Raw genomic sequence first — 19,418 nt, forward strand, 5'->3', positions numbered from 1 at the left:
ACCAAGATTGGTTGACACTGTCTCTTTACTTGATGGGACTTGATTAAATTTGGTTCACAATATTTTTTTTTTTACTAATTTTGGTACTAAAATTAGGATTACCCAGCACTAGTGGTGGTCCCCTCTCTTACTAGGTCTCAGAGACCCTCAACCCTTGCCATTGGGGGTACCAGCAATGCCAGGCATGGGAGCCAGCTAGACCTCAAAGTTTCTTTGCCGTAATGCTATCATCTCACAACTTGGACCCAGTGACTCAGACAGGCAAGAATGTCGTGACTCAGGGAGGAAACAGGTAAGTAGAAGGACCTATTCCAAGCACAGCCTTACTTACATGAATGCTCTTCAAAGGCAGTGGGATTGTCTCAGATCCTGAAGAGGAGTCTGATGATTGACTTTCTCATCCCTCCTCTCCAGACACTGTTCAAAGCAGGGAAATGAGGGCAATTGGCTCCTATTTGTATTAATGTGACATTTAGAGGTCACTAATTTGTTTTGTGGCCACTCATATCACCTTGAATTTATATGCCAACGTGAGCAGCTTCTCTGGGCTCACTATAAAACCTACCAGAAATGCAGTGGCATGGTGTTTGATATACTTGACACCAAGTATTTGGTTTGATAGAATTGACCACAGGTGATAGATATTTCCTTTTCCCCTTTCCCAGATGTGGATTTTTTGTTTCTGCTAATAATCTACTTTGCCAGACAAGAAAATGAAGTTCAAGTTTAAGGTTAGTTCCCTGGATTTCTCAACAAATTTCTAAAATTGAGTTCCCTGCCACTGCCATCACCACAATACCCCGACCCTCACCCTAAACCCACATGCTCCATCCTTCCCATCACCTAAACAGAATTACTTTCACCACCTCCCACATTATGTGCCAATTAATCATCACCATTACCATATCAGAATAATGGCCCTAGCGACTCCCAACTGGGAGAGGCCTATTCCCACAACTGCAAGAATTTCCATATTAAAACTTTCAAGCTCGAAAGCTCTGGAATATACTAATGGAGAGAAACCGTGTCGGAAAAGACCCCTGGGAGAAGCAAGGAGGTAAAGCGTGCCCCAGTCGCCTCTCAAAATATCCAGCAAGCAGCCATCGGGGAGCATGTGCCCGTTCTTTGAACTCCCTCAAAGTACCTTTCATCTGTTCTAAATCCAGGACCATCTTTTGTACAAGGCTTGCTGTTTCTGGATAAATCCTTGGCCCTTGTTCAAGCCCTGGACTGTGTCAGGATGTTCCACAGACCCCAGCAGGAAAGCATCGCTAAACGAGCCTCTCCAGCGGGACCCCTTTTCTGTGACACGGATTCCAAATCCCAGCCCAGAGCATCTGCGTTCAGCAGTAGGACGAGGCAGCGACGTCGCGTTCTCATTTCAACCCCCATCTTCCTGGAGGAGGCCCCCACACCTCCACCACAAGACAGTCATCGGTTGGTAGGTTCTTTCCTGAGGCACTCTATTTTTGGCTTCATATCATATCACGGACTCTCTTTCCCTGTGGAGCAAGCTGGTGAAACATTTTTCCTTGCCTAAGCATTTGCCTCATATCTGACTCAAATCTCTAACCTGCAAATGAGGGGGAGAGCAAGCCAACAGGGCTCCAGGAGGAAGGCCTCCTGCTCTGGCAGCAGCCGGCACCTCAGTCCCGAGACTGCTGTATGAGGCTAAGCTGATATCCTCTCCTCTCTGAGCCCCCATCTCACTTCCCCTTGTTAGAGAAAAAGTTTTGCACCATCTGCTTCCTTGGGTGTGGCAGAAGACTAACACTATTTTCCTAAGTGTGTTTCCAAAATTAGACACCTTCTCCTGGTATTTTTTTTCTCTGGTTGTCAAATGATCCTTCACTGAAACATATTTCTTTGTAGTTCTTAACTAGCTGGGCATTCCGCCGCATCACTGTTGATGTCATCTATGATGCCATGAAGGTGGTGGCCATCAACATGCAGCCCACAAACTGTGCAGTCCCCAGGAGCTCTTTAATGGTTCCAGAGAGTTCTCTTTAAAGATCGGTGCTGCATCTGTTGGGCAATGTTGACAATGTCATCAAAAGTGATATTTCCACTGCGCTTAAGGTTTTTTCTGCTTCTTTCTGTATCTGGCTGGTTCTTTGGGGACTTTGATGACCAGAGGAGAGGCAGAAGGTACCACCTCAATCTGGGTTTGTCTGTTCTAAATGGTCAGTTCCACTATAATCCTTAGACCTTTCTAGTCACTGGTTGCCTTGGCAATGTCATCACCAACCATTTTAGGAGACAGATCCAGGAGGTCAAAGGCAGACATGGCACCAACTTCCCCACTGGTGCACTGTAATCCTGCTGGAGTCACACCTGGGCAGGACGGTACATGTGGCTGGTGACAAATGAACCCGGATGTAAGAAGATGGAACAAAGTTACTCTTTGGCCTCCTCCAAGCCCTAAGCAGAAAGCTCCCTTGACAGCCTCTATCCCTTCATTGCGTTTTCATTTAGTGTGCTATCAAAGTCATAACCAAATCTTTGAGCAAAGCAAAGTGGTGTTATTGCTATTTTACAGAGGAGAAAACAGATCCAGAGTAGCAGAGTATCTCTTTCAAGGTCTTGGCTATCTGGACAATGGCCATCTTGGGGCTGGTACCCACCCAGATGTCCTAAATGTTGGGGCTCAACTCTTTATGCTTCCCATCCACTGCCTTGTGTGGAATGAGCAGAAGTTACAAAGCAAACCTGAACCCAGCTAATGGGAGCAAGAAAATTTTGCATAGATTGTGAGATGTAAGTGAACTGAAAAGTATGCATTCAAGCACACCTCATGCTCCTTGAGGACACTTTACCCTTAAACAAAGAGGCCCACACGCCCCTGAGAATCACAGACACCCCACCCAAGACATCAGCCCTGGAGGAGGATGTGGTCATCAGCTCACAAAACATCTTCATTCCATAGAGGAGAAGAGCAAAGCCCAGCAAGGTCACTGATTAGTCAAGGCCACTGCAGGACTCAGAAGCTCATCAGATGCCTATTTCAAAAAGCTCTCCCTTTAGAACCGTGCCCCTCCCTCTATGACAAGGACACGACCTCTTCACAGTGGTAGAGGCCCAGACATTTCACTGTGAGCCAGAAGAGTTGGCCCTTAGCCACGGACACAGGCAGAGTAACTGAACACCCAGCCAAGGAACTTCAGAGTGACTAGGAAGCGCAGTCTACGCAATTAGCTCTTCGGCAGCCTGCCTCAGTGCCCAAACCTCCACCATTAGCTATCTAGTTCCATAGATTTTGACATGAAGGACTACAGTCCAAATGTAAAAATGCCACACAGGATCACTGATACCTGGAGCAGTTTTTATCCATCAATACCCTGACGTAACCAGAATCAAAAGGCTACTGGCAGAGAGCGGGGTCGTGAAGAGACAGAACACAGGACAGGTACATTTTGACAGAAAGAAAAGGAAAAAGGTGGCCCCAAGCCTGAAACCCAGAGCTCTGAGTAAGAAAGCTTAATCTAAGCTCTGACTCCTCAATCTGGAGGCCAGTCCTGGATACTTGGAATCCAGGGGGAAGGGAAAAATGATGAAGATGTATTGATAAAGAAACCCTCTACTAAGTCAAAAAACAAAAATGCACGCAAGTTGGTTTATGTATTAAAAATAAATACATAATGTGTAAAAGGAAGGTATTAGCTTATGAAACCCAAAGGTCAGAAGGTGCTTTGGCTTCAGGCCCAGCTGGCTCGCTTGTCTTCCTGGCTCTGATTTCCTCTGGGTTAGCTGCATTCTCCTCAAGGATAGCAAACCCCACCGACGGCAGCTCTGGTCTCACAGGCCAGCAGCATGGTACCTCCAGGAGGAGAGCTGCTCCTTCTCCAAGTGCAGGGCTGGACTCTGATTGGCCAACCTAAGACCACGTGCCCCATCTTAACTAATCAGTGAGCTCTGATTGGTCAGGTCTAGATCATGTACTTTCCAGAGCTCCGTTGGACTGACAGCTGCAACTTGCAATCAAGAGGCTGGTGTAATCCGGGTACCGACGACAGCCCGCCCCCTCGGCCCCTCAGGCCTCACGCTCCTATCCCGGATCCTATCACACTGTGGGGGTCCTCGGTGGCCAGCACCCACTCAAGGGCTCCGGGCCTTGGACCTGGTACAAGGGCGGGAACTGCTAGAAGGAAATCCAGGGCCCTCCAACTCTGAGCGGCACAGTTTTCTCCCGAAGGGAACTGTCAAAAACACCATCCAAAGTTGCATCATTTGTCTGATTGTTATTTGCTAACTGTCTCCTCCAGCATAAATATTAGCTGTGTGAGGTCAGAGACTCTGAATGTTTTCTTGCTTGTGGAATCCCCAGCACCAAGCACCAAGCTAGCCAAGGTGAGGACTCAGTAAACGCTTACATTTGCAGACTGAAGCCTCAAATGGCCCCGAGACTGTCCTCTGAGTCTCCCTTCCACTCAGGGTGGCACTGCCGCTGCCCGTCTGGGCCCCAAGGACAAGCTCAGACCCACCATGAGTAGACGTCTCTTCCCCTGGGCCAAGTATAGCGCTCAGCTCTTCAGGTTCCAGGTACTAAGGGGCCCTGCACCCCCTTTCCCCAACAGATAAGCCATGGAGGTCTGCTTGCAGGTGTGATTCCCCTAATGAGGGAATGGCTGCAGGTGTGATTCCCCTAATGAGGGAATGGTTGAGGGCAGCTCCAGGTAAGGAGTTGAGGGCCTGGGTGGGTCTGATTCAGGGTGTGGGGGGCCAAGAGCACCAGGATTCTGGGGCTCGCTGGAAAGAAGTCCTGCTGGTGAGAGGAGAGAGCAGAACAGGAAGGGGACCTGGCAAACGGTCTAAGCAAAGCTCTTCCTTGCCCAGTCCTCTCGTTCCCTCTGTCTCTGGGAGGCGATGGGGGAATGAGCAGAGGTTGCTGCTGTTGTCTTCCTTTCTGCACAGACACCTGTAATCACCAGCTCCTTGGGACTCCCTGTCTCTGCGTGGAAGCTGCTTGCCACAGTGAGAACCTCAGCTCCAGACTGGAGTTGCCTAGCAACTCAGAGTCCTGAAAAGAAAGCAAGAAAGAGGAGCCCTACAGAAAGGGCAGAGGGAAGTGGGCCTGGCAGTGGAAGGAAAAATCAGGAGCAAACAGCTTTATGGACAGACTCAAAACACAGGGCAGCTTCATAAGCCCTCAGGACCTCCACCCCACCCTCTTGCTGTCCTCTTACCCTGCCATGCTACCATTGTGATACTTCGCTTTCAAACCACTTATCTCCCTTTAAAATGCAAATCCTCTGGAGAGGGTCTACTGGTTGGGCTGTCCCACTTCAGTGTGGGAGGGGTTATCAGACCCTCGGAGAGGAGATGCACTCTAATCCCGTTCTAATCCAGCCTGTGCTCTCCACTCTATTCTATATCGATTTAGTCCACTCCATTCTTCTCCATCCAAAATATGTCCATTGGTACAAGACAAACATGTCAAGTTTGGTGTTGGACAGCCATCTGTGTGGGACTCAGTGAGCGTCTTACTTCAGGGAGCCTCAGTTCTATCCAGAATAATCCCTAGTCATGGGTTGTTGTAAAACCCATCAAGCAAAGTCATGTATTTGAGAATACTTGGCACAATATTCTGCATAAAGATAGCATACAGTTTGTGCTAGTTTTCCTTCCTGAAGATTGAAGTCATAATGTCACAGACACTGGGACCTCTGAGGTCTATGTAGCCCTCCCACTTTGGTAAAAACTAATCAGACTCTAAAATTTGGAGGTGTAACTTAGCTCCAAGGCTGGAGATACTCCAGGAACCCAATACTGATTTCAGTCCTTGCTCTTGGAAGACACCAGTGGGCAAGGGAGTAGGTAATGGCACAATGTTCTGCTTCTGAATTCATCAGTGTTCCACTGTCTTTATCTTTCCAGTGCCATTCTTGCATCTGATTGCCTTCTGTGGTTCATTTCAGTTAACCTATCGTGGTGCTTCTGGCTCAGTTTACCTGTCCTTATGGCAATGGGAGTCAGGGCTGAGACTAAGAATTTGTCTCAAATAGAGTTTGACATTTTCTGGCTGGTGTCGGGCTTCTGGACAAAACCAGAGCTTCATATAAGATTTGACTGGCAAATGAAATTATTTTGTTGACTAACAATTTTGTGTTTATCCATCCATCTATCCCATCTATACTTACTGAGTTGGGACTAGTTCTACATTAAGTGTGAGGGACACAAGGAAAAGAAGAAATGGCCAGAAACAGCCTGAGTTTTCTGCTCAATAAAAGAACACTAGTTCTTTTGAAAAAAAGTAGCACATTTTTCAAATCCAGACAGAGCAGTTCCTTTTGCCAGGGCAGTAGTAGTTCAGAGGTGCTAGAGATGGTCTAGTCAGTGCACAGGGATCCTGCAACGCAGGGGACTTTTTGAAGCTCTGTACCCCTACCCACACTGGAGAAAACAAATTGCAAAGGTAATTTGGCTTTTTCCAAAGTCCACATTCCTGGAATCAACTGAACCTTAGGGAAGAGTATACCAAGGATGCAGAGAAAAGTGTCAGACAAGCAAGGACCCCAAGGCTTGAAGGATATTAGAGCTGGTGGAGGATTGACAGGAGAGGAAAGAAGAGAAGACAAATGCCCTGGTGTCATTTGTATAGCCACCTGCTTGAGTGTCTGATGAGCAGTCTCATACAGCACCTTGGTCTTGATTTTTCATTCATGCACTGCTCTCCAGTTAGAGAACGCTTTTGTCCTCCCTGTTGCCAAGGCTTGTGCAGTTTTGATTGTGTGTGAGTGTATGTGTGTGTACGCATGATGTGTGTGTGTTGGGAGGAATGTCTGCGTGTTTGCTAAGGAAACGAAGGGGCACCTACAGTGCATGCACATGACGTCTGAATTATGTGGATGTGTAAAACTGTGGATTCATGATGGAAAACACCCTGATATTAAATCAAGAACTAACTCAAAAGCCAGAGACCCCTGAAACCTTTGGAAACGTCTGGCAATTTTGTTTTTTTCAGGGCCTTTGTCTGGCTTTCTTCCTGGGACAAGTGTCAGCAGCAGAGGGATGATCTGAGTTAAGAGCCCAGAGTTGTCCTGGTGATTATCAAGGCACTTGCACCATGGCAGTGGTCATATTTCATATTTGCTTCAAGTGGACTGGTCTCATCTGTTGGTGGGTGACCCACTTTCAGGGCAAGACAGAAGACATGGACATCAGAGTCTTGGTGTCTGTCTGATGGCTGACAACTTTAGAAAGATGCTGGCAAGGAAGGGACCCTTGGGCTACCCCTCCATGCTCCTTATTTCTGTCCCACTCAGGGGGGGTTTGATTTCTTAAGTCCCTTGGGGCATGGGCCCTTGTGTGTGCCCTGTTCTCCAGCACCACCACCACCACCACCACCACCCCGCCTCTTCAAACCCTCTGCATGCTCCTAAGCTGACACCACACACTCTCCACTGCCTCCTCCTGGACCACCTGTGCCAACCACTCCTCTTGAGTTCCAGTCCATCTTTAATCATCTTCCATCTGACTTGTGTCTTTCCAACTGAGGCACCTCCTGCCCCGCCACACTCCCTGACTTAGGCTGAGCCCTTAACAAAACCTGCTTCTCTTGAATTGCATCTGCTGGAAGACTTGGAGCTGGCTTGCAGTTTACAGGAGCTGAGGACCTTAATACCTGCACAAAGCCACTTGCTGTGAATCACATAATTTGAGCCTCACAATATCCTTTGGAGGAAAGCACGAAAGAGCTTATTATTCCTACGTTACAGATATGAAAGGAGAGGTCTGGAGAGATTAGTGATTCAGTCTAAAGTTATGTAGCCAGGCTACTAAATCCAGCCATCCTGTCCCAATCTGCACTCTGCTCATTGCAGTGGTAGGGAGATGGCCAGAGAATTAATTTGATACTACTCACCTCCTCATTTCCACTGTTTGTTCTCCCCATAGCTCAGGCTCTTCCAGGTGATGAGTCCCTCCAGCTGCCTCCTAACTACGCTTGGTATCCAAAACCACACTTGCAGTGCTAACTCCTCAGTCTATATCTACCCCAGCCATGTTGGAAAGAGGTTTAGAAATTCAATCATTGTTGCTAAAGGTTGATAAATGATTAAAATAGAAACACATAAAAGGAAATTTGAGTTAGAACAGGTAACAATCCCTTAACCCACTTCCCACAACCCCAATGGCAGAGGCTTAGAGGAGAAAGATCCTTTGGGCCTGTGCTGTTCAATACGGTGGCCCCAGCCACATGGGACTACTGAGCATTTTAGAAGTAGCTGTTCCCAATTATGAGATGCTGTATGTATAAATAAGTGCAGAATTTTGAAGACTTAGTGTGACAAAAACGGTGTAAAATGTCTCATTAATGATTTTTTATAATGATGGTATGCTGAAATTAGAATATTTTAGATAAATAAAATTTAAAATATTAATAAAATTAATTTCATTTGCTTTTTACTTTTTAATGTGGCTTCTAGTACATTTTCAATTATAATATGTGCATGGCTCTCATTATATTTCTTTTTGACAGTGTTGATATGGAAAACAAGGCTGTTCTTGTACTTGTAATAACTCCATGCAAGTAGCCATATGCTCAGATTATGCTTGCAGCCCTATAATCTGCCTCAATATGGACTCAGGACAGAGTCTTTCTAGAAGATGGTGCTTGTTTCCACCCCAAAGCTTTCCCCATCTGCCAGCTTCTGGGCACCCCCAGGTCAACGGTCAGCCCCATCACAGAGACATGTAGCATCCCTGGATGAGACTAGACTGAATTCCCTGAGCCAGGCTCACAGAGTCTCTCTAATGCTTCTGTCTTCCTGGTCCCCAAGAGAGGTTAAAATCGTGCCCTTAAACTCTCCAAGCTGCCATGAAACACTGAGAGGCTGTGCTCTCTACAGACTCTCCAGTATCTTTTAAGAGGTTGCTGGCTTTGACCAAAACAAAAGATCTCAGAATTAAAGATTATTTAAATCAAAGCTAATGTCATTTGATTAGAGTAGAATCTGGAGTCTTCATTGATTGGGTCCTTGCAGGGAAAAGCCACCTGCCTTAGAGTATAACCCAAAATTCCCAAGCTGGCACTGGAAAGAAAATCTATTTATAAAAGGCAACTTCTGTCTAGGGTCTCAAGTATGCCTCCAAATTCATCTTTGCCTTAAGGGTGTAGACATTATTTCAGCACGCTAACCTAAAGAGGACACTATTTCCCCTTTAATACTTGGCGAGCATGCTGGTGGACTCAGGGTGAATTCAGGGCACTAGGACCATTGAACTGAAGTCAGGGGTCACAGCTGGACAAGGACGACATGGTCACCTTCTGGTCACAGTGCATTTTCCATAGGATTGCTCACATCAGCCTCTGCTCTCGTGTCTTTGTCACCTCTTAATGGAGTGGGGAAAGTCCCTGAGACTGCAGCTTGTCTCCAGAGACTCTACATAAACCAAAAGGGGCCACCCTCACAGACCACTGCCAGCCTCAGCTCTGGCAGGAAACTTTGAATGAAGCAAACACAGAAACACAAACAGCCATTCTCCAATAGAGCAACGCCTTCAAGCCCCCTGAAACATAAATCCACAAAGCGGCAGAAGTCTGAAGATCTCGGGATGCCCCTCACTCTGAGGTGGGGGTCAGGGGCACAGAATGATGTTATTTCATATGATTAAAAATATGTTGCATAAATAGGGCCAAGGAAAAGAGAATAAAATATAAACTAAAAATAAATGGTTGAGTCAACTCATCTTTAATGCTTTTCCGTGTAACATCTATTTTGTATAATGGAATACGACTTTCATACTCCGACTGCAAATTTAACCTTGGCCACAAGTTATGATGTACATTACAATACACTTTTATTATGTTACACAGTATTGTGGTGGTTTTTTTTAATCTATTGCTAAGCCCCTAACAGTATGTCTGCGTCAGTGAAGCCCATCTGTCACAACCACAGTGGAGACATTATTATGTAAATAGTTCTAGGGCCTCCTTTTGGGGGAATTTAATATACTGTCCTAATATCCCAGCCGGAAAAAAAAAAAGTTTATGAAAAAAAACCTTTTTTTTTTTTTTTTGGTTTGTTTCATTTGCAGAGAAAGGCAGGTTGAGTTGCTGAGGGTTGTTTTTTTTTAAATAGTCCAAATCTCTTTTCTTCTCTCTCTCTCACTCACAATGTCTTTAAAAGCTAATGATATGGCTCCTAATAAAATAAAATAAAATACATGAGAGACTTCTTTTAAACACACCGGCTGAAGTATAGAACATTAATATCAGGCAGCCTAGTGCATTAGCCATCGTTTCTATATTACAGTCATATTTCAATAAACTAAGTTTTCTTAGCAGGTGCCATCTTGGATTATTTCTTTATTAGACTGAGTTATAAAATATGCAGAACGGTACGTTGAATATTTTGTTATTTATTGCTGGTTTTAAACCTTTGCCAAAAACCCATACGTCTAAATTTTCCTCCTTAGAGGTGGAAAGGCAACACCTGGAAAGGCTGGACAGACGCTTGGGCTTGTGGGGCTGTGAGCAGAGAAAAGAGGACAGGACCAAATGGAGTGTGGCTTGCGCACAGAAGATGCCAGTTCCCCAGACTCCTTCTTGTATCTTAATTAACCACGTCAGGATTTTAGGATGGCATGAAGAAAGGGGCTAATCATGGGCAGGAGCTGGGCCACGGGGACCTCCCAGCCCCACATCAGACATGCCCTGGCTTTTAGTCACTCAGGCACCACATGTTCACTGAGCACCAGCCACGCAGTGAGCTCTTTGAGAGGAGCAAGAGGAGTGAAATACATACTCCAGTGCATCTAGTCTGGACAGGGAGAGGACAGTCAGGGGACAAAGTGGTCACCTAATTTTAGGGGTAGTTGAACAGAGGGAGCTGTGGCACCTGTCTGTGGCAGTGTGAGGGCCACGTGGGTAATGGGCCATTTCTCTGCACTCTGCTGTGTTCGGTAAGGATCCAGCCAAGCCCTCCCTGACTCCAGACAAAGCTAGCTCAGGTGGGCAAACGGCCCCCAGAAAAAGTCCTTGTGGCTTAGCTACACCAGCCACCCAGTTGCTTGCTTGGTATGGACCATGGTAAGAGTGTCAGAGAGAGAGAGACTGGGAAAGGCCCCATCTGGGCCAGCCAGGAGCCCCCAGTCCAGAAAGGAAAGAGTCCTACATGGAGAACTGACTCCCTTGGTTCTTCCTACACGTGCTGCAGTAACTCAGGATGGCCCATGGAGACGAGAGGGTGGGAGAAGGAAGAGCAAGTGACCTTCCCAGAGGGACTGAGTCTGGAGCTGGCTTTGAGAAGTCATAAGAATTAGACTTGGAAGGAATGGGGAGCCCCCTGGGAGTAGAAAGGTCAGTGGCCAGGTGTCCCCTCCAGTCTCACTCTCCCCCCCCCCAAGGCAGCCAAGATCCAAATACGCCAAGTTCTTCTTATCTAGGTTAAAGTCTCAGCTCTGTCATTTGTGCTGGGTGACCGTAGGCTATTTTCATAATCTTTCTGAGCCCCAGCATCCTCACCTATGAAAGGGGAGTAATGATGCTTACCTGGTAAGATTGCTGTGAGGGGCAGGTGAATTATCCAATGGCATATAGTAGGTTTTCAAAAATTGAACCTCATTCCTGCCTTTGGAATTTATAGTCCATGAACTCATATAAATATATCTGCGGCATCTGATTATCCTGAGATAGCAAATCTCACAACTTGATCCCTGTTCCAGGATCTCCTGGGGAGCTTCAACATTGAGACACACCTTCCCAGGTCTCCAAATCCCACTGCTCACCTGAGGACACATAAACTCTGTGGATCAGTGAGGGGTTTTGGAGAGGCCAAATCGGAACCTGACAATGGGTAATTTCAAAAGGCCATATGAACCTTAACTTGCTGCCGCCATAGAAGGAGGCCTACCATAGAAGGAGGAGGGTCCCTTCATCTCTTTAGGTCAGATCCCCATAAACATGCAAGGCTTGAGGGAGGGGCCACACTGTCCCCACCCAGTCACTTGCCCTCCGGGAGGGTCTTGACAGCGTGGGTGGGAACAGGGGGCTGAGGGAGGGAGGGCTCCTGCAAGAGCTGCCTAGGCTCCTAGGATGACGTCACTAACAGTTGGGCTCTGCCTCCCATCCTAGCATGGGGCTGATGGTCCTTCCATCCCCACAGAAGTAGGGCCGTGGGTGGTGGCCCAGCCTGGTCTGGCCGTCCAGGAGTCTAGTCCCTGAGGACATCACCCTCAGGAGCTGTGGGTGTCAGGTAAAAAAGGCAGCAGAAGGAGGAAGGGAAGGACCAAGAGATGAGCCATCTAGGGCAAGTGCAGGGTGGCCTTCTGAGTGAGACTTTGTAAGGAAGAGCTGAATAAGAACCTCTTTTCATCTAATTAGAAGTTAGAAACACCCACATCATGTGGCAACTTCTCAGAGATTAATTATCTGTCAGCTGAGAGGCAGTGGGACACTTGCCCAAGGGTGATACCTGGGGATGGAACCCCAGAGGAGACTGAGGACACCACAGTAGCCAGGGGGGGCTTGCAGGACATGCTCCTCCTCCTCCTCAGGGCTGGAGGTGGGCTCTGACACCCCAAACCATCTGGGGGACCCTTCCAGTTTGGGCATGATTCAGGGACCCCTCTGGTAATACCCCACCACAGGCCTGAGATGCTGCAGAAAGATGCTATCAGCTTCCATCTTCCATCTGAACACTCTGTATCCAATCTCAGCAATCAGATAAGCAAGAATACTAAAATAAGATTGCACGAAATAGCATTTCATCCCAAGTCATCAGGAAGGGGCTTTAGCTCCTTATTCTACAGGTGATGGGTTGACACTCAGAGAAGACTCAGAGGTGGCCAAGACCATACAGTGACTCTGTCCCCCAGACCCTGACTGCCACTTTTGTACTCATTTCATAACTCCAGAGTTATTCAAGAAGAGGTCAGGGCGCGCTGGCCCAGCCAGTCTGCTCCTTCCGAGCATGAAGTCGTGATGCCCAACAGCAAATGCTTCTTCCCCTGGCTGAACCCAGGATTGACCATGTCCAGAGCTGACTTAGCTGTTTGGGTACGAATGGCTGATTAGTAAGAGGAAAGCAAGCACTTTGGGAGGGGCATAACTGGGCAGGCACGCAAATGCATGGGGAAGAAGTCAGGGAAGAAGCAGCTCCATTTGGAAACACCCCCACCAGGAAGCAGATGTTCCTGCAGCCGGCTGGGCAGCAGGCCTGGCAGGAAGCTGCTCTGGCTCTGACCCCAAACCCCTTCTCGCCCTTTCACTCTACCCTCCTCCTTCCCTCCTCCTTGCTCCCCCACTGCCTTCCCCTCTTTCTGCTCTTTCTCCCTTCTCTTCCCTTTGCTACATTTCCCACCCCACTGTCCCTCACACCCTGACCCTTTCTCTCCCTGGCATTCATGAATGTGATCTCTCTGTCTCCCTCTCTCTCTTTCTCTTTCTCTTACTCTCTACCCCCACGTCTGGCCATTCTGGTGCTGAGTAGCTCATCTGGGAAGAATAGCTGACCTGACAATGACTTGGTATTTTTCTTCTGGCTGAAACCAGTTTAGACACCAGCAAAATGTGCTCAAGAAAAGAGGAGGAAGAGATGAATTTTGTCTAAGCACACATTTAATTTTCATATCCCCTCCATATGACAGATGGATAGAAAGAGAGAAGGATGATCAGCCCATTCAACAGCCAGATCTCACTGAGGATAGGCACGAAATGATCTACTTTTTCCCCATCCCTGTTTTCAAACAGGCCCTGATAAATCCCCTTTCCCATCCTTAATCACAACCCAAGCATATCTCATTGCTATCCGATCACTTCCAATTATTGAAAGGTACCAGTGGGCTGAGCCTTGTTTATAATTCCATCGTACGCATATAAGCACCATCTCCTCACTTCTTCCAACACTGGCCAACTCATGGCCCAAAGGACAAAGAGATTAGAGGCAGAGCCTGGTTACTCGTAGGACATCTCCTACTCCCTCCCTCTAGTACAAAAAAAGGATAAATGGAAAGTAACAAGCATCTTTTACAGATATCATGCTGTTGTGGTCCTTCCTTGAATTCACTGGCCATTGCTGTCCGTTGGCTTCTAAGCTTTAGCTCCTTCATTCTTTCATGGTGGGCACGTCAGAGTCTTCAGAGTCCACTCACATGTCCCACCCCTGCACAGTGCCCTGAGGTGGTCCGCTCACCTCCCCCTGTTGTAGCCATCATTATCTCCTCTGCCTCAACAGCATGGTCTCCCCCCAAGCAGCAAACTGGTTGATGGATCTACCAGACAGTGGGAAGTAGAGGAGAGTATATAGGAGGAGTATATAGAGGAGAGTATATGCACATTGGAGGTACAACCCAATATCTACCTTGAGAGATATTCTTTGGCTGGGAAGTCTAGAACTTCATGGTCTCATCCCTCACTAGATAGGTCTGTGTGTCCGTTGAACTTTGAAGTAGAGCAGAGCTGAATTCAAATTCTAGTTGACAACATGCTCACCAAGTGACTTTGGGCCAGCTATCAGTCTCTTTTGCAGGGCAGTTGCTTCATCTGCAAAATGGGGATAACAATATCTTCCCTCCAGTGCTGAACAACATGATCACACTCAGCCCTGAACTGGCACAAAATCACCATTCGGTCAGTGCTAGTCACATTATCTTACCTCTTGCGGCCCAACTTTCCCCATATTTAAAATAAAGAGAAAAGTCATGAGTTCCCAAGTTCCTTTTATAGTTTTGATTCTAGGGAGAGTGCACATATTTCTTTCCTCCAATGAGGTATTAGCTATACCTGTGTGGCAGGAACACAAATCTCCTTTCATGCCCTCCCAGGTGTATATAATGTGTGGAGAGCCTGGGGGACTCAGCTATGAAAATCCCACTCTCTTTGTGCATCAGTTAACATCACTCAGGACTTGGGATACACACCCAAGCTAGACCCCTCACTGAGACCAAGGAGTAATGAGGATGGATGATTCAGTGCTGGAGACGAGATACCCACAGCACATACTACCAAAGGGACCAAGACTGCCATTTGTATCTGGAAAACAATAATTTCTTACTGTGAGAATTTTATTTCCTAAAGTCACAAACCACACATCAACCACACAAGCCATCTCTAAGAGATGGATCAAAAATTGCAATATCATTTTCCTACCACATTTGGGGGAATTGAAAAACAAAAAAGGAACCGCTTTTGCTCAAGGTCACTGTGTCTAAATCGAAACTCTCTTTGTCTGATAATTAGTTTACTGGCCAAACTGCGTCTGAAGTACTTTCTTCCCATCTTGGGCCATCCCTAGGGCTCTGCTAGGAGCACGGACAGGAGATCTGAGATCTTGGGGTTCCTTTTACTTGGTTCATTTTCAAAATGGTCAGACTCTGGAAGCCACTGAGACTCCTTGAAGGAAAAGCAGAGCTTTGTCATTCAGAGCATTCTCCACTCTCCCTGGGTTACCAGTGAAGACAAAACCCAAAAACCAAAAAGATACCAAAAAGAACTCAACACAATGTTGGGATTTCCTAAAAACTCACGGTAAACTTGGCCACGTCAACAGCTTTTATGATGAGTTCGATATCAATGAATCATAAACAGATGGGTTAAGTTTCCCTCCAAACACACGTGTGCTGGAGACTTGCAGCTGAGAAAATGCTTAGAACCGTGCATTTCCAAGGGCTGGTCAGCTCCAAACAAGATGGGATGTTTTGCTGAATCCCAAACACTGGCTTCTTTTCTTGTCCCTAAAAATAACTCAGCTGTCCAGCTGTTGGATGGATATTTTCTCTTTTGGTTTTGTTTCATTTGATTTTCTCACAAAGCACCAGAGTGATAAATGGCTTCAAAACCTGGTAGAATGTTCTAGGGAAATTAGACATCCAGAAAAGTAAAGCATAAAAAAAAAAGCCCTGCCACAATCTTACATCATTGCCCTCAGCAGGCATTCTGTCCCTGGAACTTTACCTGTCTTTACTTTCCTGCGTCAGTCAATGTCAACCCCAAGATCTATTTCTCTGGGAACTCTTTGAGATTATTTTGACCCACACAAATATGGAAATCAATTATTGAAACCATTTTCTGAGCACCTAATATGCACCCAAAGTGTTCTGAGTGAATGTCTACGAGAAGGCCCTTGCCACAGTGAGTTTATGATCTAATTAAGAAGCTCCTACAAACACATGAAGAAATTAAGAGATAATAAAAGATGGTAGAGGTAGGTAAAAATTAATGATACAAGCATTAAGGGCTTTAGGAATTGAGAGAACAGAGAAGGCGCTATGTGTACCAAAGAGGCCAAAAATAATGATAATAACCAACATCCATTAACTGTCATGTTTGGGGGACTTTCACAAGTGTTTTCTCTTTGGATCCTCACACAAGTCCGTTAACATAGACAGGGATTAGTTTTACAAATGGTAAATAGGGATTTGGGAAGATTAAATGGCTTGTTCAAGGTCACCCCATTAGTAAGTAGCAGAACAGGCTTACAGCCCAGATGGATGGCTTCTAACCCAGGCACCTGTGCCTCAGGCCACAACACTTTTTTAAAAAGTTTGTTAAAATCCAATAAGTAGGTAAGTATGGCCTTATCCTGCAGACAGCTGGAACCTCCTGGGCATTTCTGAAAGTGTCCAAAAGTTGACTTGCACATTTCCACCTCCCCATTTTTGCCAATCAATCACACCCAGCTGGGATTTTTTCCTCCTCTCTCCCATCCTTGAAGATTGAGCACAAGTTTTTACTTTGGATTTCCCTAGCCTGAAGTGTTGCCTCTGTCTTTGGAACAAATAGGACTTACTGACTTTACCTCTCACTTGTCAACCAATTATGCACTGGACTGCACATCACTTCTACTGTTATCTTGGACTTTTACTTAAATAGTCTTAGGTTCTTGTTGACCTCATCCATGTGTTATCTCCTGCAGAGATTAGCTGCTCTCTGAGGAAAGCTTTACTGCTTGGTACATGGTCTCAACTGTTTTGAGAGTGTTCCGATGCTATGTTTAGTAAATATGTGTTGATTGGAGTAAAAATCTCCACCTTATGATGATGGCATCTGCACCTGCAGGCCTGGCTCCCATCTTGCTGTGGAACTCTCCACCTGCATGTGCCACATGCTTCTCAAGCTCTTCTCCTAAAACTAGCTTCTCTTCCAGAGGTTTCTCTTGCTGCCAGAATCAATGTAATTCTCCCAGTCATCCTCCAAAGGTGATCATCAGTTTTGATCTTGATGCCCTGGAGTCCTGTTAATTGTTCTCTCGAAGTTTCTTATAAGTAAAAGGTGTCCTACCTTGTGCTGGATGAGCTGGCAGAGACAAAAGAAAGAGCAGGTTCCTGGGAGAGCTCCCTGGCAAAGAAAGGACAAGATACACAGGGAAACAATTAGACAACTATGCAGGCTCTTGTCTGATCAGTTCATATGGCCAATGCTACACTTCAGAAGTGGAGGCAATGGGCTTGGGTTCCTTTTCCAGGAAGCCCACAGGTGCTTCCTGGAAAAGGGTTTGAGCAATCCCTGCAGGCAGGGGGGATGGCGTTGGGAGGAGGAGAAAGGGAAGACTCTGGACTGGCCCTGTAGGGAGAAATGAGAAGATAAACACATGATCTCTGCTCCCAGGCATCAAAAGTCCCCAAGAGGGAAGACAAAGTGAAGCCAGTATAGGGAAATACTTGAAAGCCAAACAGAGGATAAGTCATGTCCGATGAGAATAGCTCAGGGAGCTAAAAAAAAAAAAAAAAAAAAAGATACCAGAACCAACATTCAGAGCCTAGACTTCCTACTCCTGCTCTTTCAGAACAGCCTGGTGGAGTCAAAATCCCCACGACAGTATTCTAGGGCTGCTCTTACCTGGCCATGCATGGTGCGTGCTGTCAGCAGGTACAGGTCACAAAGAAAGAGCAGGTCCTTCACTCTACCTTTGACAGCCTCTCTTCCTGCTGCCAGAGCTTTTGCTTCTGAGATGGCTTGGGGTGTCCCCAAAAGCCGGAACCTCAGGGAGCAGCCTCAGGGAGGCTGCAAGGATGTGAGCAGCTGAAGTCACCCGGTTTCCGCTTTAGTGACTGGGTTGTCTCCATGCCCCAAGGTGATTTTTCAAAGGCACAGGAGGAAGTCAGTCAACATGCAAAGTTCTCACCTGGGGAAGGTATTGGGAACTGTCCTTAGAATCCCATCTCTCCTCTCTTTCCTTGCTACGGCAGCCACGAAAATGAGGCCACCCCAAGGAAAGAGACTTTCAGGAAGCATAAATGACGGAGGGTCCCAACTCCTAAGATTTTAAACCCATCTCAGCTGTCACACTGAGTCTACAGCTCCTACGGGGTGTGCCTCACAGTGACTAAATGCAGCAGGCAGGATCCTAAGGAAGGTTCCTGGGAAACAAAAGACTCCTTTGTCAGTGGACTTTTATCTCATGGGACTCCCTACAGCTTTGGAGAACCTTCCTCAGGCTAATCCAGGACCAGGAGGATTCCACTCAACCTTCTCCCTGCCCTTTACTGAGTCAGACATGCAACGAAGTCTGACAAGTCATCAGCCTTCCCTGGTTTCTTCCCTGTTTCTGACACAGAGGCAATTCCCTACTTCACATCTCCCTGAGCTCAGAGAGAACACCAAGGAGGAGAATGCCAATGAACTCTTTCTCACAGAGGGGCCAGACAACATTCACCACGCTGCTGATGTCTACAAGCAGGTAGGTAATGTTCCTTACTCCAGGAAGGATTCAGGCCATCTATACCACCATGAATAAAGGATATTTTAAATATCTCAGGCAGAGTTTACTCACTGCTTTCAGAGCTCCTACCCCCCAAACAACGTTCTTCCTCCCGCCCCCCACAATGGCAGAGACTAATGGGAAGTGTAAGGTACTACAGACAAGCCCTGAGCTGACCAACCATTTCAGTCAGTTCTTTTTTCTTAACATGTCTGTCATAATACTCCTCTTTAGAGAATAAAATAGTAAAAAAGAAAAAAAAATTGGTGGAAAGATATTTACTTTGTTTTTACATAAAATAGTTCTAGAATGTATAGACCCAAATGATGCTCAAGAAAAAGAAGGAAGAAGAGATGGGAAGGAGGAGAAAAAGAAAGAAGTAGAAGGCAAATATTGTTTATCTCTCAAACCTGACCCACCTCCTTTGTATTGCAAAATTACTTCACATGCACAGAAAAAGACCTAAATGCATACTGTCATAAATAATTACAAAATGAGCACTTGTGTAACTTGTCTAGCATCCCTGCAGTACCCTAACTGCCCCCTCAACTATCAAATCACTTGTTTGCTTTTCTTTATACTTTGATCACCTGATTTGCATTCCTAAACACTATCGTTTACTTTTGCCTACTTAGAACCTTATATACAAGGAATCACACATGTATTCTTTAGTGTTTGGATTCATTTGCTTAACATTTGGTTTCCGTGAAATTTAGCCACTTCTGAATGTATTAATAGCAGTGGTTCACTAATTTTCATTGCTGTGTAGTGTACCTCTAT

At 46.2% G+C, this 19,418-nt stretch overlaps 1 pseudogene; it reads right to left on the reverse strand.

The window, feature by feature from the left end:
- Positions 1-1,157: 1,157 nt before the first annotated feature.
- LOC105864114 (large ribosomal subunit protein uL11-like) lies at positions 1,158-12,553 on the reverse strand (annotated as a pseudogene).
- Positions 12,554-19,418: the final 6,865 nt, after the last annotated feature.

Source organism: Microcebus murinus, chromosome 17, assembly GCF_040939455.1.
Source record: "Microcebus murinus isolate Inina chromosome 17, M.murinus_Inina_mat1.0, whole genome shotgun sequence".
Lineage (NCBI taxonomy): Eukaryota > Metazoa > Chordata > Mammalia > Primates > Cheirogaleidae > Microcebus > Microcebus murinus.